Genomic DNA, 24,481 nt, shown 5'->3' with positions numbered 1-24,481 from the left:
CTACTAGTTTTTAATTTTAATTTTAGCTTTAAATGGATATAGTAATTTGTAGCTGATGTCCATAATGTCTCTCTTAGAGAGACATGTCTTAAGAAGAAAATATTGTCTGTATTTATTATCTTGCATCAATTTTTCCTTGGTTATTGTAAACATTAAAGGAAAATATGTGGGCAGCATAATTATCATACTTAATTCTTTCCAGAAATACTGTATGTTGAATTGGCTAGGGAATTTATTTAGGCAATTGCTAAAACTTGTGGAGTTCCACCAATGATATTTTAAGTGCATAAAATAAGTATTTGTATTTACTTTTGGTGCCATAAAAGACCAAAGGAGGGGGTTTAAAGAGCTTCCAACTTAGGGAAGCAGAAGTCTTTCACATTACCACCACGTCATGTAGGCCACAAACTCCATGAGGAGAGAAGCTCCTTTGTTCTCTTCATCTGGCTATTGATGAACATTCTTTAATAATTTTTTTTGTAATAAATCAGTAATCTAGTGGGTTTCCCGATTCCTGTGAGCCACTCTAGTAAATTAATCAAACCCAAAGAAGGGTTGTGGGACCCTCCAATTGGTAGCCAGTTGGTCAGGAGCACAGGTAACAACCTGGTCTTGTGATTGGCATCTAAAGTGGAGGGCAGTCTGTGGGACTGAGCCCTTAACCAGTGGAATCTGATTATATCTCTTGATAGGTAGTGTCAGAATTAAATTGAATTGTAGGACACCCAGCTGGTATAGGAGAACAACTTTGTGTAAACTCCTACAAACACACACACACACACACACACTGAAAATTGAATTGGGGTACAGAACACTTTTAGCAGCATTATATGATAGTTCTATTTTTAATTTTTTGAGGAACCTCCATACAGTTTTCCATAGTGTTGTAAAAATTTGCATTTCCATTACTGATGCACAAGGGTTCCTTTTTCACCACATCCTAACCAACACTTATTATCACTTGCCTTTTTAAAGTAGCTATTCTAACAAGTGAGAGGTAATATCTCAATATGTTTTTGATTTGCATTTCCCTGATGATTAATGATGTTGAGTAATTTTTCAAATCTGGGCAATTTGTATGTATTCTTTGGAAAAAATGGCTATTCATTTCCTCTGGCATTTTAAATTTATTTATTTTTGGCACATTGGGTCTTCATTGCTGCACATGGACCTTCTCTAGTTGAGGCAAGTGGGGGCCACTCTTCGTTGAGGTGCGTGGGCCTCTCATTGCGGTGGCTTCTCTTGTTGTGGAGCACAGGATCCTGGCACACGGGCTTCAGTAGTTATGGCACGCAGGCTCAGCAGTTGTGGCTCATGGGCTCCAGATCACAGGATCAGCAGTTGTGGGACATGGGCTTAGATGCTCTGTGGCATGTGGGATCTTTCCAGACGAGGGCCCAAACCCATGTCCACTGCATTGGAAGGTGGACCCCCATCCACTGTGCCACCAGGGAAGCCCCCTATGGCATTTTAAAATCAGGTTATTTTATTTGGATTTGAGTTACATGAGTTCCGTATATATTTTGGATATATTTTTGATATCTGTTTGCAGATACATGCTTTTCAAACATTTTCTCCCATTCATAGGTTGCCTTTTTTCTTCTTGGTTGTTTGTGTAGATTGTTTTGTTTGTTTGTTTTTGTTTTTGTTTTGTTTTTTTTCTTTAGTTTGATAGTCCCCCTTGTTTATTTTGTTTATGTTGCCTTTACTTTTGGTGCCATATCCCAAAGAATCATTGCCAATACCAAAGTCAAGGAGATTTCTCCTTTTTTTATTCTAGAAGTTTTACACTCTCAAGTCTTATATTGAGATCTTTACTGAAAATTAATATTTTAGTGTCATAAGGTAGGGATTTAATTTTATTATTTTGTATGTGATTATCCATTTTTATCTACACCACTTATTAAAGAGACTATCCTTTCCCCATTGAGTAAACTTGACTCCACTGTCAAATATTACTTGACTATATACGAGAGAGTTTATTTCTGAGCTCTCATTCTGTTCCATTGGTCTATTTGTCTTTTTATGCCAGTACCACAGTGTTTCAAATGGTACAGTTTAAAAATATTGTTTGAAAGGAAGTGTGATGCCTTCAGCTTTGTCTTTCTTTCATGTTGCTTTGGCCATGCAGGGTCTTTTGTGGTTCCACACAAATTTTAGGATTTTTTTTTTCTGTTTCTGTGAAAAATAACACTGGAATTTTTGATAAGTATTACATTGAATCTATAGATGGCTTTGGGTAGTATTTTAACAATATTATTAAATGTTTGAACAATATTTTTAACAATAATTTTAACAATATTATTTCTTCCAATTCATGAACACAAGTTATATTTATTTCCATTTATTTGTGTCTTTTTCTTTTCAGATACTTTAGTGTTAGTGTATAGAAATGCAACTGATTTCTATAAATTGATTTTCAATCCTGAAATTTTAAAATTTATTAGTACTCATTTTTCTGGTGGAATCTTTAGGGTTTCTATATATAAGATCATATCATCTGCAGGCAAAGACAATTTCATTTCTTTTTTTCCAATTCAGATGCGTTTTATTTATTTTTCTTGCCTAAATGCTCTGGCTAGGACTTCTGGTACTATGTTGAATACAAGAGGTCTGGGATCACCCTTGTATTTTCCCTGATCTCAGAGAAAAAGATTTAACCTTTCACCATTGAGTATGATGTTAGTCAGTTGCCATATTCAGCCTTTATTAAGCTGAATTATTTTCCTTCTCCCTTCAATTTGTTGAGAGTTTTTCATCAGGAAAAGAGGTTGAATTTTATGAAATGATTTGTATGCATTTATTGAAATAATCATAATTTTTTTATCTCTCATTCTATTAATTTAGTGTATTATATTTATTGATTTGTGTACATTGAGCCATCCTTGCATCCCTGGGATAAATCCTACTCAATCATAGTGTATAATTCTTTTAATTCACTGTTGAATTTGGCTGACTAATATTTTATTGAGAATTTTTGCAACTACATTCATCAAGTATATTGGCCTGTAGTTTTCTTGTATTGTCCTTATCTGACTTTAATATCAAGATTATGCTGGCCTTATAAAATGAGTTTTCGTGTGAAAAAAAGTTCTAATTTATTCATTTACCTGTAGGTGTCCAACTTTCTCAACACCACTTTTTGAAGAGACTGTCTTTTCTCCATTGTATATTCTTGCCTCCTTTGTTGTAGACTAATGGACCATAAGTGTGTGGGTTTATTTCTAGACTCTCTAGTCTGTTTCATTCATCTATGTACCCAGCTTTGCTCCAGTACCATACTGTTTTGGTTACTGTAGCTTTGTAGTATAGTTTGAAGTCAGGGAGTGTGAATACTCCAGCTCTATTCTTCTTTGTCAGGATTGTTTTGGCTATTTGAGGGTATTTTGTGTTTCCAAACAAATTTTAAAAGTATTGGTTCTAATTCTCAGAAAAATGCCATGGAACACTACTCAGCCATAAAAAAGAATGAAATTTTGCCATTTGCAGTAACATGAATAAACTTGGAGAGCATTATGCTAAGTGAAATAAGTCAGACAGAAATACAAATACTGTATGATATCACTTATATGTGAAATCTAAAAATTACAACAAACTAGGAAAGATAACAAAAAAGAAGCAGACTCACAGATGTAGAAAACAAACTAGTGGTTACCAGTGGGAAGAGGGAAGTGGAGAGAAACAATGTTGGGGTAAGGGATTAATAGGTACAAACTATTATATATAAAATAAGCTACAAGTGTATATTATACAATATAGGAAATATAGTCAACATTTTATAGTAACAATAAACAGAATATAACCTTTAAAAATTTTGAATCATTATGTTGTACACTTGTAACATATTATGCTGTACATCAACTCTACTTCAATTAAAAGAAAGACTTGTTTTGTGTCCTATCATATGCTATATCTAGAGAATGCTCTGTGTGTGTTTGATAAGAGTGTGTATTCTGCCTCTGTTGGATGTAATGTTCTTCTGTTTATATCTGTCAGGTTAATTTGATCCAAAGTATAGTTCAAGTCCAACATTTCCTTATTGATTTTTCTGTCTTGATGAGTTGTTCATTGTTGAAAGTGAGGTATTGAATTTGGAAAAATTATGAGCTGAAAAGGTCTCTCTTGTCCCTGAACTGTGCCACCTTGGAAAAAGTTTGATGTGGGTAAAGTCAAACTTTTCTTCTAACCATCTCCAATGTATCTAAACTCATACTTGTTTGCTGCAACAGTGTGCTGAAACTTCTCCATTGGAAACCTAGACTTCCAGAAAGGCTCTTTTTTTCTGTAGGTGAATGTCTGAGACAGGGTTCTCCAGGGTCTCTTGGACCATGGCTTAGAGAATCTGGAGCTAGTTCATGTACCACTTCATGGTCAACAGCTAGAACCAAGGTCTGTAAGCCTATTACTCAATGTGCAGGTGGGTGAGGCTCCTGCTGGATCCCTTGACATATGGTGCTGGATCCCGCAGCCCCCACAAAGACACTTTAGTCTGTGAATAGATACCTTTTTTTTTTTTTTCGGTACGTGGGCCTCTCACTGCTGTGGCCTCTCCCATTGCGGAGCACAGGCTCCATATGCACAAGCTCAGTGGCCATGGCTCACAGGCCCAGCCACTCCATGGCATGTGGGATCTTCCTGGACTGAGGCACAAACCCGTGTCCCCTGCATCGGCAGGTGGACTGACAACCACTGCGCCACCAGGGGAGCCCGATGCTAAATTTTTGTTGTTGTTGGGGGGGGCATGAACAAGTATGTCTTATTCAGCTCTATCTTTGATGTCCTTTCTCTCCATTTTTTAAGATCTTCTTTGATTTTATTCATTAGAGTCAAGTGTTGTTTTCCTCAAAAAATCTTATACATATTTTGTTAGATTTACACCTGACTATTTCATTTTCAAGAATGCTAATGTAAATGATATTGTGTTTTTAATTTCAAATTCCACTTGTTCTTTTTTGGTATATAGAGAAACAATTGGCTCTTGTATATTAACCTTATATTCTGCAACCTTTCTATAAGGTTTTGTGGGAACTTAAAAGCAGAGAAATTAGTTGGATTTTGATAGTTGTATTCCTTATTACTGCAGTAAGCATTATAAATACAAAATAATTTAGTTCTTTCCTTCTTTCTGTCCAAATGACAAAGATAGCAATGTAAACCTATAAAAGACATTCCTTCAAAATTTTACAGCAGTGGAACCCTATTTATGATTATTTTATGATTACTAATTATTATGTAGAACACTTAAATCAGTTTGGATACTATAATTTTTTTTTAACATACATCTATGGGAATTTCCAGGGTTAGAACTATAATTTAGATAAGTATGGTCAGTGCCATCATTTTGTCCACCCCCACCCCAAGTCACCCAAATTGTTAAATGAGAAAGGTTCATAGTCAATTAACTATGAGGTTTATAAGGCTAACTCTGTCAGACTAATTATTTTCTAAACAATATCTACAAACTGGGAATTCCCTGGTGGTTCAATGGTTAGGACTCAGTGCGTTCACTGCTGTGGCCCAGGTTCAATCCCTGGTGAGGGAAGTATGATCCCACAAGCCACGTGGCATGGCCAAAAGAAAAAAAAATATCTACAAACAGTTCCTATATCAACATGTCCTATGAAGTTAGGATTATCTCATGGAAGATATTGTAGTCTGTTAGTTAAAACTCAGTGTGTGTTTGTGTGTGCGTTTCCTTAAATCAAGGGGGCAGAATAAAATAGTATAATGATAAAAATTATAGAGTGATGTGGAAATATTTAAAATTAGTTTTATATCCTGGCTTTGCCATATGCTTGCTGCATGACTTTGGTTAATTCCATATTTTAAGTGTCATTTCCATAGTCTTTAAATCAGTTTCCACATAGCTCTTACTTAACTTACAAAATTGTTGTGAGAATTAAATAAATTAATACTGTTAAGTTGCTTAGTACAGTGCTTGCCACATTATCAACATGCAGTGATGGTTAAGCAAAGGTGTTACTCCCAACATCAAAATTACCTAGTTATAAAGTTAAGAAATACAGAGTTTACCTTACATCTCTAAACTCTTCTGAAGAACACAAAGGAAGATTTTAAGACATGAAGAGAAGGATCATATTCCTACAAGGAAAGGCTCAATAATGTAAAGTTGTGAGTTACCCCCAAATTCATTTAAAAATCTATCAACATTGTTTATTTTTAAGTATTAAAAAATCATTTTAAACTTTATCCAAAAAAAATAAACATGAGCTTTCCTTTATAAAATCATCCAAGATAATTGTTAGAAATTGTTTTAATTCATTCAGGTTGCTATAACAGAATACCATAGACTGAGTGTCTTATAAACAGTAGTAAATTATTTCTCAGAGTTCTGAAGGCTGGGAAGTCCGAGGCCAAGGGCTGGTAGATTTGGTGTCTGGTGAGGAACCACCTCTTAGATGGTTGTCTTTTCACGGTGTCCTTACATGATGGAAGCAGCAAGGGAGCGTCTCAGGCCTCTTTTATAAAGGCACTAATCACATTCATGAGGATTCTACCCTCATGGTCAAATCACCTCCCTAAAACCCCACCTCCTAGTACCATCACCTTAGGATTTTGAATTTCAACATGTGAATTTTGGGGAGACTCAAACATTTAAACCATAGCAGAAATGTAATTAAAATGTATTACTGGAGGATTAAATAAGAACTTTGTGTCAAAGTACATAGTAAAAGGGAAGAGTAGTCCCAGGGATAGCAAGAAGTATGTCTTACTCCCTAGCAGAGGACCCAACACTGGTAATTCACATTCATAACTCTCACAACCCTGTTACAAATACTCTGAATGCAGTGGATAAGAACACTTAGAAAGTCACAAGAGAATGAAACAAGCCCAAGGACAGTGTTCATATCAGAATTCCCTATTATACACACATTTGTCTTAAACCATAGCTTTTTTGACCTATCATGTTTCCTTTTGCCACTGATCAAATCAACTAAGAGCAAATCAACAAACACTAATTTCCATTTTTCCTCCAACTTCCCTTTGGTTCTTTAGATCTAAAAATGTGGGGGAGAGAAGGGTGGGGATGAAGGAGTAATAAAGCTGCTCTTTAATAATCAGGAGCCACTATTTAATGTCAGGTTCCACCTTAAGTGTCCTTTGATTTAAAAACCATCATCATCATAAAAAAAGACAATTGTAAGGGAAAAGTTGAAGAAAATTAATTAGACCTTTGAAATTAAAATCAATACCATTAACTTATAATTAAACATAGCTGATTACTGATTCAACCATCTCTCCAAGACTTTAAAGGATAATGATGAATTATAAAAGACCTGAAACCATAAAGAGGGAGCAAATAGAAAAAAATACAACAAATGTTAAATGCAAATATATTTCTGGAAGACAAAAGTCATTGTTTCTCCCTATAGATTAAGAAAATCAAGACATAATGGTCAAAAAGTGGAAGCAACACAAGTGTCCATCAACACATGAATGGATATCATGAATGGATATATCATATTATTACAATAGAATAGAATACAATAGACTATTATTCAGCCTTTAAAAAGCAAGGAAATTCTGACACATGCTACAACATGGATGAACCTTGACAACATTATGCTAAGTGAAATGAACCAGTCACAAAAGGACAAATATTGTATGATTCCACTCATATTAAGTACCTAGAGTATTCAGACTCATAGGAACAGAAAATAGAATGGGGGTTGCTAGGGAATAAGGGGAGGTGGAAATTAAAAGTTTGTGTTCAATAGATCAAAATTTTAGTTGGAGAAGTTGAAAAAGTTCTGAAGGTGGATGATAGTGATGGTTGCACAAAAGTGTGAATGTACTTAATACAATTAAAATGGTTGAAATTTTATGTTAATTATTAACATAAATTTTATATTAATAAATTTTGTTATATATATTATAACAATAAAAAATCAGTAGGTATGAATCTCAATTCACAGACTCTGAAGTTCAAGAAATTTACCTTTATTTCTATTTCAAGCCCTAATGAACTAAAGTGCAAGTGTCCTGGGAAAGGAATCTCACATAGGATCAAGGTTCTCAGGATGTTAGTACCTACCTTGTCATCAACTGATCTACTAAGACATTGTCTACTGAGATATCTATTAATCCAGGACCATGCATATTCCAATTAAGAAATTCCCTTTCTTCCCATGTAAAACTGATTTAAAATACTGTCTATGAGTCTGGATATAGCTGGGATCTTGTTGCCTACCTAGGGAAGACCCAGGGCCCACAAGCAGGTTCTAAATCTTCTCAGCTTTTAAGTTCCCTAAACCTCTCTAGTCTCTTGCTCCCTCTTATGAAACTTTCATTACCTCTTCTCCATTTTTTTTCCCTTTTCTAACACTGAAGAAATCTTTTTTTCAATCTGAATAGTAGTGGGTGATATTTAGTAAAACTCTGTGGAAAGGTCTTTTTTTCTCCCTCTTGTTTTCCCCAAACATTTGTGTAGTCTCTGGTCTATAAATGTTTAAACATTTGGAATTTAAAAGTTAGAGCCTACTAGGCTTTTTTTGTGGTTTATATTGTGACTATCCTTTTACAAGATAAGGAGCACAGAATGGAACATCTGAAAAGGAGTGGAAATGGAGGAGGGAGAAGGAATGGAAAAAATAACTAACATATAAATAATATCATTCAACTATGCTAAACACTTAAGTGTTATTAAGAGCCATCTTTGCATTCGTTAAATGCAAAGTAACCATTCCACAGTGTTCAAAGGTCCGGAGCTGCAGAATTTTTCATGCTATACCTAAAGACTAGGCAGCTATGTGTATCCTGGCTACCCAGAAACATTCTTCTCTTGCTCATCCTCTTTCCTTTCCTTCTCTTTACACTTCTCTACTTTCTTTGGTATTCTCTCCCTTTTGTGTTCTGTGCAAAATAGTAGAAAAAAAGAGTAATTTTAAAAAGGTATAAATTCTAACAAAAAATGGTAATAGGCTTCTTTGGGAAAGTAATGCAAAAAATCATTCTCTCTATGATAACGTATGTGGAACATGTATGGGTAGAGTACTGAGCCAGAGTTTTATAGTATTTAAAACTCCCAAGAATTCTTTCATGTAAAATGAATAGCCTTATTTTATGGAAGAAGGAACAATGCCTGTGAAATTAAATATGTTGGGCACTTTTATTCCAGTCATTCAGCTATTAAGTGACATAGCATTCCAGTGCAGACTTTTGTCCTCAAATCCCATATTTCTGAGGGAATTCTGTGCTCCCGTTCATAACACTTACAATGTCATAAGTTTGTATAACATTTCGTGCCTCTGAACACATTTTGAAGGTTTCTCCAGGAACACAGCTCTCAAATCTAATAGCCAGGACACAGTCTCCTGGCAGCCTCCAGAGCAGTTGCTTTCCCAAAGGGAGACAACTTACCGTTTTTCTCACAGCACTGCTGTCCATAAAGTGGTTTCCAGATCTCTGTTATGGTTTATCCCTTCAAGGGAGTTGGGTTCATGTTCTATTCAAGTGTGTGTGTGTGTGTGTGTGTGTGTGTGTGTGTGTGTGTGTTTGTACACATGGTTTGCAGGAATCAGTTGGCAAACAGAAAAGATGTAGATTGGTGACTGGCAGACAAAGATCAATAACTGAAACCGGATAAACTGGCATCAAACAAACCTTACATACCATGTTTTGCTTTTACATCCTTGACATTGCTACTTCTTACACTGTTTTTGGCATTCTGTTGACTTCCTTATGTCATTTTGCTCTAAATTAAAATGTATGGGAAGAAATGAGAAGTCATTTTGTTACAAGTTCAATTATTGATATTCTCTTCCTTTGACAAGTCCTTATTTGCTTTCCAAGACTATCACATATCTTTTAGTTTATTTTCTGTCAATTTTCTCACTATAAATAAGTTAAAATCTCTTTTATATCAGGGTATTGATTTTGTTCTTTAAAAGGATTCTCTATTCCATTATCCTTCCGGATCAATTCAGATCATTTTGCATAAGAAATTTTCCCTTTTCCTTACCACACAAAATGTCTTTGTTTTTATTTCACATTACTCTATATGTCAGTTGCAGAGCATTTAATTATATCCCCAGAATTTATTTTGAAATGTGTTGATTTTCTCTAAAAAAAAGTCAGGCCACATGACAATTTCAACTTCTTTTTTTAATGTGTGTTTTTGCTTATTTATTGAATGCATATTTGTATTACCAGACATCATAAGCAGTGCTGAGGTTAAAATAATAATCATTATTAATTAAAGTGAAATTTAAGATAATGAATATTATTATAAGAATGTATATTAAGTTGTCACCAAATGCTAGGCAGTATGCAAAAGGGCTTTATGGTTCTTTAAGTATAATAATAAACATTTATTGAATGTTTGTGTCCTGTGGAATTTCTATGTATTTTATATAAAGTACATACTTTATTCTCAGAAACACTCTATGATGTAGGTACTCTAAATTATTTCCATTTTCAGATGAGAAGTCAAGGCTTAATGACTTGATCACAGCTAGTAAGTGGCAGAGCCAGGATTCTAAGTCTCTTAATCACTACACTTTTTTGTAGGTATTGTTATTATTGTCATTGTATATTTTGATTTACTACTTAGAAAGAAAATAAAAGTCCACCATAGAAAACACTTAAATCCCCATTTACCTACAAATTTACCTAGAAAGTTACATCTCTCTTTCCCAGCATCTACTTTAGTAGTATGACAACAGAAAGCCTCAAGAGTATTTAGTGAGTTGCCTCCAACCTCATACCTGTTTTAAAATATCAGTTTTTTGGTCTTCCCTGGTAGCGCAGTGGTTGAGAGTCCACCTGCCAATGCAGGGCACACGGGTTCGTGTCCCGGTCCGAGAAGATCCCACATGCCGCAGAGGGGCTGAGCCTGTGAGCCATGGCCGCTGAGCCTGCGCGTCAGGAGCCTGTGCTCCACAACGAGAGAGGCCACAACAGTGAGAGGTCTGTGTACTGCAAAAACAAAAAATAATAATAATAACAATAATAAAATAAAATCAGTTTTCGGATAGGTTGAAGGAATCAAATAGGAGTAAGAAGCTCAGTTTTACATATATCTTTTCCTAATTTTGTCTTAAAGTGGTATCTTAACTACTATTTAATAACATTTGCTTTTACAAGTTCCTCCTGCCCGATATCTCAGATACTATATTAGGTTTTGCTATAATGATTATGACTTTGTCACCTGTCCTAGCTAAATTTAATATTTTTAAATAGCCCTTGAAATAGTTCTTTCTGGAGTTTCTCAAACCCTGTTAGACAATTGCTTGATGATAAGGAATCTTATTTTGTCTCTGTTTCACCATTATCCTTTAGTGTCTTTCTCAGAGTAGGAACTCAGTAAGTGCTTGTTGAAATGAATTAAAAGAAATTCACTGCCAATAATAGTTAATGGTTCACAAAATTACTATAACACATTTCTTAAACTGTACGTTAGTTCAGAGGTTTGAGGTCCTGGGCAGATAGTTGAGAAATTTAGTTCTATTCAGATTTGATTAAGTTTCTTATCATGTCTTCCTATTTAAAAAAAAAATTTACTCTTAATACTTTCTATTGAATTTACATATGATAAAATGTGCATATCTTAAGTGTAGAGCTTACTGAGATTTTGCTAATGTATATTCCCCTCTAACCATCACATCAAATCATGATTTAAAATATTTCCATAATCAGAGAAACTTTATTTGTGCCCCTTTATTCACTCTGTCACCACCACTCCAACATGACTAGAAGCATTCACTGATTTAATTTCTATCATCATGAATTTGTTTTTCCTATTCTAAAACTTCACATAAATGCAGTTGTATGGCAGGTACTCGTTGGTGTAAAACTTTTTTTTTTTTTTAGTTCAGCATTATATTTTTAAAATTAATTTGTGCTGCTGTATATTAATTTTTAAAGATCTTATTGAATTTATTCAACAATCCATGAATTGGGCAGCATGCAATGTAACAAATAGAAAGGAGATTCAAGGAGCTGTACAAAGTGAGGAGAATTTTATAGGCAGAAATGGGTGGGACAAGGAAATTACTAGCAAAGTGTAGGTTGTGGCGAGGTCACTTTCATTTAGGGGACTGCGGGGGTGGGGGGTCTATCAGGTAGATTACCTCATTAGTTTTGATTAGGTAATGCCAGATTGACAAGTTTAAAATTCCACTCCTGGGAGAGGCCAAAACTAATAATGTTAATAAGTCTCGGTTTGGTGTTTTGGACCTATGCAAGTGACTCAATTTGGAGCCTCTTGTCTTTTTTTAAACTTACATTGCAGACTAGTATTCCATTATAACGTATTATACTGCAATATGTTTATTAATTCTCCTTGTTTTGAACATTCCAGTTGTTTCCAGAATTTTCCCATGGTGTATAAATCTCTTATGATTTTTCTAAAACAAATCTTTATGGGGACATACATTATCATCTTTCCTGAGTAAATGTGTGGGAATAGAATTATTGAGTCATATTATAGGTGTGTTTAACTATAGGAAAATAGAATTGTCAAGTAGTTTTTCAAAGAGTTGTAATATTTTGTACTCTCAAAAATGATGGATCAGAGTTTCAGTTGCTTCACATTCTCTCTAACATTTGGTATTGTAAATTTTTTTTAAAACCATTCCTGTGGGTTTGATGTACTATCTCTTAAGGGTTTACACTGTGGCCAATAACAGTGTATATTATTTTATGTGATTTTGGTCCTTCCTGTGTCTTCTTTTATGAAGTATTTATTCAAAACTTTTTTCTTAATGTTTATCTTTAACATTGATTTGTATGAGTCTTCACATATTCTGCATGCATATTCTTTGTCAGAGATGTGTATTGTAATTTTTTCCCCCAGTCTGTGGTTTGCCTTTTCACTTTCTAAATGGTTATTTGAAGAACAGAAGCTTTGCATTTTGATGAAGAGGTTATTTTTTTTAAATTTGTTTGTTATTTTTATTTGTTTATACAATATATAGAACACATCAAAAATATATAAAAAATGAAAAATTAGATACTTTTTAAAAAAGGACAAAGATTGTAGCTATTTCATGCCATTAAACCTGTATATTATGTTAGACATAGCACATGCATGGAACTTCAAGTCTCCTGTGAATCAAAGCAAAGAGAGAATTTAATAGCTTACGGTGACTATTAGATAAGGAGAAATATGAGATAAGCAGAGTTATTTCTGATAATGAAACTTATAGAAAATTCTTCACAATGGACTTTCATAAAGATGATACTGTAGCACTGAAGTGAGGAGTATTTGCAACAACACTCTTTTACTAAATAGAATAACCAGTTGAACCATTATATTCATTCTCCATTGTCTTTTGCCTGCTCTGTGCCTTTGGACGCTCGTCTCCTTGGGCTCCGTCTATTGAACGTTGTTGCATTTTAAGAGAAACCAACAAGAGACCATGGGCAGAGGAGAAGTAGTTCAGGGTGTTTATTCACCCTGCTCTCACCATGCAGGGCTGAAGGTTTCAGCAGTGGTTACATTTCTCCATCTCAGGCAAGAGGTCCTGTTGGGTTGGTTTCTCCCACAGTCACAGCTCTTATATGGTTCTGGTAACAGCATTCTTTCTCTTGCTTCTTCAGATCTAGTGATGCATTGCTATTCTTTGTTGGTTCTTTAACCCTACAAACTGTTAATCATTCCTTCTCCAGGCTCTCTTCCATTAGCCTTTGGGTTTACCATTTCTTTCCTGCCAGAAATAAGAACCAGCCTATAAAGTTCTTTCTTGTAATGTCCTTCAGTATATGGTAAAACCACAATGGCAAGGGTAATTCACCAAAAACAATTTGTCAGTGTTGTGCGTGGATCTCTGATACTTTGCATTAATTCACGAACATAATTTACATTATCTCTAAAAAATGACTTGACTCCTGTTTTTCAAAATAAAATACAAACAAAACACAAAGCAATATTCCACAGTTTCAGAAGCCACAGGGCAAACAAACCTTATCCCAAATGCTGTTTTCTCTCAAATGTATGTGTTTTGTTTTTTTAAATTTTTTTTATTTTGCCAGATATGTGTAGAAATAAGTTATTTTTATATTTTCATGTTGGAACTATATTGGGCTTATTTTTGCCTGTTGGTTATTGTTGTTATAATTCAGAGAGGGTTACTGGAAATCCTTGTGGGTTTATGCTATCTGGAACCTGATTATCATTTTGATGATAAGCATGTTGGATTGGGGTCCTCCATGGCCAACTAGAAGAAGGAATTAGTTTCTTGGGAAGTCTTATGAGACCTGCAGAGGAAAATTTTCTTAAACTTCAAGTATTTGAATATTTAACTCTCATGATTTAAATGCACATAATAAGAAGTTTATGTGTACATGAGATGTGCATATTATTTATTAGAGCAATGACTTGAACCTAATTTAGAGTTGACTGTTAATCTGAAGTTTAATGTAGCATTTTGGTCATTATTTTTCTCCACCAGCTGCACTCCTTCATGACACTGTTTCCCATGGAAATCAGTCCTTGGGTCACACTTTGGAGTGGAAACTTCAGCAAAAAAGTGACAACACTTTCTTACGAATCTTCTTAAATAAATTGTTAGTTTGCCTGCTTTTAATTTTTTCTCCACATTCTTCTCTTCTTCTCCTTTAAATGGGTTTCTCATGAGTAAGAGCAATACAACTATCTATCATAAAATATTAATGCTTCATTACCAACCTCCTTTAGTACTTGTATTATTTTTTCTAGGACTGCCATGAGAAGTACCACAGACTGAGTAGTTTAAATCATAGAAATTTATTGTCTCACAGATATGGAGTCTAAAAGACTCCTGAGTCTTTGGCAAGGCCATTTTCTGCCTGCAGATACTAGGAAAGAATATGTTCCAGGCCTCTCTCCTTGGCTGTGACAGTATAACTCCAGTCTTAACATGGGTTCTTCCTGTGTGCATCTGTGTCCAAGTTCTGCTTTTTATAAGTCATATTGGATTAGGGGCCCACCCTATATCATTATGATTTTATCTTAACTAATTATATCTGCAGTAACACTATTTCCAAATAAGGTCACAGTCTGAGGTACTGGGAGTTTGAACTTAAACATATAAATTTTAGGGGGATACAATTCAACTCATAACAGTAGTATACTAATTAAAATAATTTTCCTTATACCACCTGTTCAGATGCAATACATACACTAATATAATACTATTTATATATTATTTGTTTTTGTTAGTTTTGAATGAATATATTGTGATTCATCTTAAAAATCAATGTTTTATTATTCACAAATTGAAGGATAAAAAAATATGATAATTTCAACAGATGCAGAAAAAGCTTTTGACAAAATTCAACATTCATTTATGATAAAAACTCTCCAGAATGTGGGCATAGAGGGAACCTACATCAACATAACAAAAGCTATATATGACAAAGCCACAGCTAACATCATTATCAATGGTGAAAAACTGAAAGCATTTCCTCTAAGATCAGAAAGTAGACAAGGTTGCCCACTCTCACCAGTATAATTCAACATAGATTTAGAAGTTTTAGCCATGGCAATCAGAGAAGAAAAGAAATAAGAGGAATCCAAATTGGAAAAGAAGAAGTAAAATTGTCACTGTTTGCAGATGACATGATACTATACACAGAAAACCCTAAAGATGCTACCAGAAAACTACTAGAGCTAATCAATAAATTTGGTAAAGTAGAAGGATACAAAATTAATGCACAGAAATTTCTGGCATTCCTATACAGTAATGATGAAAAATCTGAAAGAGAAATTAAGGAAACCCTCCCATTTACCATTGCAACAAAAAAAATAAAATACCTAGGAATAAACCTACCTAAGGAAGCAAAAGATCAGTATGCAGAAAACTATAAGACACTGATGAAAGAAATCAAAGATGATACAAACAGATGGAAAGATTGGTAGAATCAACATTGTGAAAATGACCGTAATGCACAAAGCAATCTACAGATTCAGTGCAATCCCTATCAAATTACCACTGGCATTTTTCACAGGACTAGAACAAAAAAAATTAAAATTTGTATGGAAACACAAAAGACCCCAAATAGCCAAAGCAATCTTGAGAAAGAAAAATGGAGTTGGAGGAATCAGGCTCCCTGATGTCAGACTATACTACAAAGCTACAGTAATCAAGACAGTACAGTATTGGCACAAAAACAGAAATATAGATCAATGGAACAGGATAGAAAGCCCAGAGATAAATGCACACACATATGGTCACCTTATCTTGAAAAAGGAAGCAAGAATATACAATGGAGAAAAGACAGCCTTTTCAGTACATGGTGCTGGGAAAACTGGACAGCTACATGTAAAAGAATGAAAGTAGAACATTTCTTAACACCATACTCAAAAATAAATTGAAAATGGATCAAAGACCTAAATGGAAAGCCAAACACTATAAAACTCTTAGTGGAAAACATAAGCAGAACACTCTATGACATAAATCACAGCAAGATCCTTTTTGACTTACCTCTTAGATTAATGGAGATAAAATAAAAAATAAACAAATGGGACCTAATGAAACTTAGAAGCTGTCGCACAGAAAAGGAAACCATAAAAAAGATGAAAAGACAACTCTCAGAATGGGTGAAAATATTTGCAAATGAAGAAAATGACAAAGGATTAATCTCCAAAATATACGTGCAGCTCATGCACCTCAATATCAAAAAAACAAACAGCCTAATCCAAAAATGGGTCAAAGACCTAAATAGACATTTCACCAAAGTAGACATACAGATTGCCAACAAACACATGAAAAGATGCTCAACATCACTAATCATTAGAGAAATTAGAATCAAAACTACAATGAGATATCACCTCATACCGGTCAGAATGGCCATCATCAAAATATCTACAAATAATAAATTCTGGAGATGGTATGGAGAAAAGAGAACCCTCCTCCACTGTTGGTGGGAATGTGAATTGATAAGCCACTATGGAGAACAGTGTGGAGGTTCCCTAAAAAATTAAAAATAGAACTACCATATGACCCAGCAATCCCACTCCTGGGCATATACCCTGAGAAAACCATAATTCAAAAAGAGACATGTACCAAAATGCTCATTGCAGCATGATTTAGAATTGCCAGGACATGGAAGTAGCCTAAATGTCCATCAACAGATGAATGGATAAAGAAGATGTGGCACATATATACAATGGAATATTACTCAACCATAAAAAGGAACAAAATTGAGTTATTTGTAATGAGGTGGATGGACCTAGAGTCTGTCATACCAAGTGCAGTAAGTCAGAAAGAAAAAAAAAAACAAATACTGTATGCTAACCCACATATAAGGAATCTGAAAAAAACAGTACTGATGAACCTAGTGGCAGGGCAAGAATAAAGGCGCAGACATAGAGAACGGACTTGAGGACACTGTGGGGGAAGTGGAAGCTGGGACGAAATGAGAGAGTAGAATTGACATATATACACCACCAAATATAAAATGGATGGCTAGTGGGAAGCTGCTGCATAACACAGGGAGATCAGCTCGATGCTTTGTGACGACCTAGAGGGGTAAGATAAGGAGGGTGGGAGGGACACTCAAGAGGGAAGGGGTATATGGATATAGGTATCCATATAGCTGATTCACTTTGTGTACAGCAGAAACTAACACAACATTGTAAAACAATTTTACTCCAATAAAGTTATAAAACAAATTTTTAAAAGGCATTATAAAAAGTGTTTTATAATAGAAATATTTTAAAGAGAAGATAATTTAGATTTATTTTAATATTTGATAACACTATCTTTTTTGAAACATATAACTAGAAATAGAGATATTAGGTTTGGGGTAGCATAAAATTCAGTTACCTGCAATTTGCTTCAGGAAGCAATTAGCTATATCAAACACATTATTTGTATACATGGTACATCAATTTCTACTATCTTAAATTCCTACTGAAGAATAATTTGAGACTACGGGAAGATTGAATATCTTTTTTAAGTCATTAGGTTACTAGAAATAATTTAATAGTTCAGCACACTAAGTGGCATCCTTCTGGTTTGAAAGAGTGTCTGATATTATCCCTAAAGTTTTAGCGGTATCATTTTAATTTTTTTAATTTATTTATTTTTCAAATTTTGTTCTAATGTGAGAGTAGGTAATTTCATACTAATTTTTTATTTCTTTTTTTACTAAACTGGTAACCATATCTTTATTTTATTTTACTTTTTTTAAAAAACATTTTTATTGGAGTATAATTGCTTCACAATGGTGTGTTTCTGCTTTACAACAAAGTGAATCAGTTATACATATACATATATCACCATATCTCTTCCCTCTTGTGTCTCCCTCTTTCCCACCCTCCCTATCCCCCCCCTTCTAGGTGATCACAAAGCACCGAGCTGATCTCCCTGTTCTATGCAGCTGCTTCCCACTAGCTATCTATTTTACATTTGATAGTGTATATATATCCATATATACACTACCACTCTCTCACTTTGTCCCAGCTTACCCTTCCCCCTCCCTGTGTCCTGAAGTCCATTCTCTAGTAAGTCTGTGTCTTTATTCCTGTCTTTCCCCTAGGTTCTTCATGACCATTTTTTTTGTTTGTTTTTTCTATCAAACTCTTAGAGGAAAACATTGGCAGAACACTCTATGCCATAAATCACAGTAAGATCCTTTTTCACCCACCTCCTAGAGAAATGGAAATAAAAACAAAAATAAACAAATGGGACCTAATGAAACATAAAAACTGTTGCACAGCAAAGGAAACCATAAAAAAGACAAAAAGACAACCCTCAGAATAGGAGAAAATATATGCAAATGAAGCAACTGACAAAGGATCACTCCCCAAAATTTACAAGCAGCTCAAGCAGCTCAATATCAAAAAAAACCAAACAACCCAATCCAAAAATGGACAGAAGACCTAAGCAGACATTTCTCCAAAGAAGATATACAGATTGCCAACAAACACATGAAAGAATGATCAATATCATTAACCATTAGAGAAATGCAAATCAAAACTACAATGAGATATCATCTCACACCAGTTAGAATGGCCGTCATCAAAAAATCTACAAACAATAAATGCTGGAGAGGGTGTGGAGGAAAGGGAACCCTCATACAGTGTAGCTGTATTATTTTTAGAAACTATCAAGGACTTAGTTGCCTTTGAAGAAATTCTGAGCATAAGTTAAACAAAATTCCATGATCCCTTTGATTTTCTATTATAAAACTCATGGTAATATAAGTTTTCTGGGAAAAATAAAGAAAAAAAAGCATAATCTAGGTCACTACAATCTCTTACCTTTTGATTTTTTTTACTGAGATAGCTGATGCAATGGTTGCATATTTATTGTTGTATTTACTTTTTTTTTTACATATTTTAAAATAATGGTCACTTTATTGACTTTTTAGAAAACTGATCATTTAATAAGGATTCCAGCAATACAGATGTGCAAGAAAAGAACAAAAAAAAAAGAAAGAAAGAAAAGAAAGGATGAAAGGAAGTAGATAGATGATAGATAGATAGGTAGATAGATGATGCATAGATAAGCAAGCAAGAAAGAAAGATATGAAGAAGAAATCGTTGTGCTTAGCGACTAATTAGACAAAGTAATAATTTAAAAATGAGAAGCAAAAGCCAATGTTAAGCCCTAGATTAGCACCATTCCTTTTCATTTTGGAAAGGACCGTGATTTGTCATCTTTGTCATTATAAGGATAGACCTTTACTCTCCAGGTACAGATTTACCTTCCCCACTCACAGCAATTCTGCCATCATTATTTGTGGCTTGCAGATTGCATTATTCATTGAAGTACAATATTGTTGATCATCAGAAAATGCATTTTATGGGAAAAAAAGTGAAGCAAAATGTTCATTTCATAGAAACCACTGATCTTCCCTTATGTCTTATTATCCAGAGAGAGCTGGCTTGGTAGAATAGTAAAATGGTCTGCTAAAGGATAAATTGGGGTACCATCTTGGATATGGCACTCTATGAGTTTGGGGTTCTATCATGGGATGTAAGTTTTCAATCAATAGCTATGATATGGTAACATCTAAACCTGAATGCTTAGTTGGGAAACAACAGGTATAGGTGATATTGACACCATCACTACTACACCTATAACCTACTTAAATAATTCTTGCTTTCTATCTCAACAAAGTTCGCCTGAGTGGGTTAGAAACCCTAGTCTCAAGATAGAAATGTTTCTGCTTCATAGCATAGTTCTGTTAAATAAGGAGCTGAGACCTGGCCTTTGGACTATTTCCTAGATATTTTGGATTCTTCAGACAACAGAGATGTAGGAGTTTGAGTAATTTATTTGAGAGAATTTGGGTTGTTATCATATAATGAGAGCAAAGAAGACTATGTCTGGGAACTCTATGGAAAGACTAGATTACCCCTTACTACTCTGTCCATTGTATTTGGACGCTGGAAAATTGCAGTACTCTATATTCCTAGGACTAAGGATCTAGACTTCACAGTTACTTTGTTCTGAATATTTGTGACCCCCACCCCAATTCATAAGTTAAAACCTAATTCCCATCATAATGATATTAGGAAGTGGAGTTTTAGGACGTAATTAGGCCATGAAGGCAAAACCCTCATGAATGAGATTAACGCCCTTATAAAAAACACCCCAGAGAGAGTTCTTGTCCTTTTTTTTTTTTTTTGCTTAATAAAAATTTTATTTCCATTTTTTCCTTGTTCAAAGGTATCCAAACACTGGCAAACTTCTTAAATTGAAAGGAGAGTCATCTAATTTATTCAGTTCATTCAACTATCAATATTAAATATTTGTCGTTTTTCTTACACATATTTCTTGTATTCCAATCGTGACATTCTAGTGCACAGTGGGCACATTTATAACTTATTACTGCATTACTACCTTGGCTATTCCTTGACCAAAATTTATTTCATACAACTGACAGCCTAATTATCCTACTGGAGTTTTTTTTTTTTAATGTATGCATACAAAGAATAAACACAATTGCATTGCTAATAACTGAATTTTTACATCTCTATGCACCCATGTATCCAACACCAGGTCAAGATATTATAAAATATTTCTAACACCCTACAATGTTCTCTGTTACTTCTTTCTGTTCCATACTCCCCCAGGGCAACACCTAAACTGACCTCTATCACCATATATGACATACATGGAAATACACAGTGTGTATTCTTTGGTATCTGGCATTTGGACACATATCATTATATGAGTAGTTTATTCTTTTATTGTGTTTCCCTGATTTTTTTTAACATCTTTATTGGAGTATAATTGCTTTACAATGGTGTGTTAGTTTCTGCTTTATAACAAAGTGGATCAGTTATACTCCTTGTCCTTTCTAACACGTGGTACACGGTGAGAAATCACCCTCTGCGAACCCAGACACATGCCCTCAGCAGACACAGAATCTGCCAGCAACTTGATCTTGGATTTTCCAACCTCCAGAATTGTGAGAAATAAATGTCTGCTGTTTCTAAGTCAACAGATCTATAATCTATGGTACTTTGTTATAATAGCTCAAACAGGCTATGACAATAGTATTAAAATTTTGATAAAGAATGCACCAAGCAAATAATCCTTCTAGAAAAGATGCTGTCAGAAGGTATCAACATGTAATGAGTGGTTGGAGAAGGAGGCCTGATTATCAAATTAAGCCCTGGGATCATATATAGAACAGATATGGAGATAGGGACTGTAATAGCTACATTTTAGATTAATGTTTTTGTTTCCTTCTTTTTTTCCTGTTTAATTATTTAAAGGGTTCTAATAATGAAAAAGGTCTTCAGTTGCAGTTCAAAGTATGAAAAAAATGATACTGTTCTGTGATGATACAGTAACTGATGAGACTTTGGGTACCCTCATCTGGACAAAAGACAAAAGTGGATGCTAAAGGTCAAAGTGTGGACTGTGCTGGACATTTTCTGTTTGCCTCTCTAGACCCAATCTTCTCCATCCTTCTCTGTTCCTGAAAGACTCACTTGTTTGGATAGCATCAATGAGCTTCTTTCCCTCTGCCTCCCTGTTGGATTCAGTCAATGGAAGACACAAGCAAAATCCCAAGGGAAGAAGAGTGAGAATAGGACTGTCCTGGTTCCTCCCTGGTAGAAGTTGACTATGTCTCTCTTCTAAAAGTGACACTATTATCAGGTAGTCATCCTTTTCAGTAATTCCTCCCTCCTCTTGCCTCCTTCAGATCTAATATCCTTCCCTTCTCCTTTTCCTCCTCTCCTCTCTCATTGCTTTTATTTAACTCTGGCTGTATCTTTATAAATAATGCCTTTCTAAACTCCTCTCAATTACTCCTATTCTACTGTGCCCTTTGTTTCTTTCCGGGCTCCCCCACAGATACAATATGCGAGCTATCAAAGGCCTTAAATCTCATCTTTTCTCTTTGCATTTAGTTTCTATCAAAATCTATATAGGAACAAATGTTTCTGCATTTGTGATATGTTAACCTGTCAAACAGAATATATACATTCTGGGTTCAAATCATAAGGTTGCCTCCTTTTAGCCAAAGAAATCAGAGGCTGCCTTTCACAAATAGTGTTGAAAACAATGTTCTTACAATGCTGCAGGAAGGAAATCAATGCTCAATTCTCACATTTTATTCCAAGTCCAACCAGATATTTTCTTATAGTCATGAAGGGCTTGCAAAAACACTGCAACCCCTCCCCTTCTCTTTATTAGTTAATTCATGGCTCCAATGCTGCTTATATGATGCATGTATCTCCAATAAAAATAAATAAATACTGTGCTAAATACAGTTTAACTTATTTTTATTTTTATATGCATTAATTTCAGTGTTAAAAGATAAACTGAGGCTAATAAAAATTTTGAGACCCTATTTGAGCAAAAATTGATTCAAATCAGGCAACATTCAATCTAACAGATAGGAAGATGCTCCAAAGGAGCTGTGCAAAATGAAAAGGCTTTTATAGACAAAAGGGAGTGGGAACAAGGAAGTTATATTAGGCCAAAAAAAAAAAATAGAATAATTATTGCAAAGTTACTTCCCTTTAGGGGATGACAGGAGTCTATCAGATAGATTACCTAACTAGTGCTGATCAGGCATTTCTTAATTGACTGCTTTAGGATTCCATTTTCTGGGAGATCCAACACTATAAATATCTCAGCTTGGTGTTGTAGGCCTTAGTCTAAGCAACTCCGTTCTGGGCCTGTTGCCTTGTTTTTAACAATTCTCCCCTTTTGATCAGATTCTTAGCATAACTGAGAGATATAATTTAAAAAAATACAAAATACAAAACAGCTAAAAAACAGGCATAAGGACTTTTCTCAGCTACCACTCTGGAGTTCTTCCAGTTTTTACTGAATCTTTGTGTGGCACTCAAAGATTGTGATGTCAGGTTCACATTCTTTAAGTTGGTCATTCTCTTTGTTTCTTTTCTGACATTGTATTTTTAGGGAGATCATTTGCTTGCTGAGTAGAGGCTGCAAACATGAATCTAATGCTTTATAGATAATATAGCACACTAGGGAGACTACTATGATTATGTATAACCAGGATAATTCCCAATGTTTGGAATGCGTTTTGGAGGATGGTCTTTAAGACCCAAGCCAATCAGAATCAAATAAGTCAAAAAAAGACCCCATTGAAAGAGTCACTTTCTTAAGGCAACTGTCTTATGTAGCTAAGTCTCAACTCCCTAAGAAGTGTCAGTCCAAGTGCAGCAAGTGGTGTTGGCCATAGTACAAACAACTTGCTCAGCTAAAAGATAATCAAGAGCTATCCTATTATCAAGGACAACTTTGGATATAGAGTCTAAGGATTTCTGTTGGACAGTTATTTCTTTAGTAGCAGATTTTGAAATATTTTCAAGAGTTAAGGAGAAGTTTCTGATCATAACCTCATTTGCACTTACTACTAGCCAGGGAATAGGGATATACCAAAGGAAGTGAATTTTGAATCATGAATACCTCTTGGTAATTCCTGTTTGAGCCTGTGACTCAGAACTGGAAAGATAATAGCCATGGAAGGCAGTAAAATTTAAGTTCTGTAGACGGCACAAGAAATTTTATTCTTGTTACTTTTGGCTCGTCCTTTTCTTTGTCCAGAACCAAGAGGTAATGTTCTCTGGGCTTGGAATTATTAAGCAGAGACAGGAAGATAGACCCTGGCATTAGGGAGCCTGATGATAAAGGGTGGAGTTTATTCCAGAGTAACTGAGGCATTAGACATAAGGAGAAGTATAAGGTATGAAGAACTACAGGATTACCAGCATCATGGCAAATGCAACAGTCATTTGGAGATTTGGAGGCAATCTCTTTGCAATGGCCTGAAATATATGCCAGCTCAGAGCAAAACAAGAAGTGAAAAAAAGAATCATAAAGAACTTCATAATATAAGAACTAGAAAAAGGATGATCAGAGAACAAAGGAGGACTGGAAAGAAATGATCTCAATCTGACATCTTGGAAGAAAGTGGTCTATTTTGATGTCCACTACTTCTTTTATTAGGCAATTTGATTTTGAGGTCTCTAGCATTTGCACAGGACCTGATGTTGGGTGGAACATGGTTTAGTTGTGAAATATTCACCCAGGTT

This window comes from Globicephala melas, chromosome 20 (genome assembly GCF_963455315.2).
Source record: "Globicephala melas chromosome 20, mGloMel1.2, whole genome shotgun sequence".
Lineage (NCBI taxonomy): Eukaryota > Metazoa > Chordata > Mammalia > Artiodactyla > Delphinidae > Globicephala > Globicephala melas.
This window is presented reverse-complemented; position numbering follows the sequence as displayed.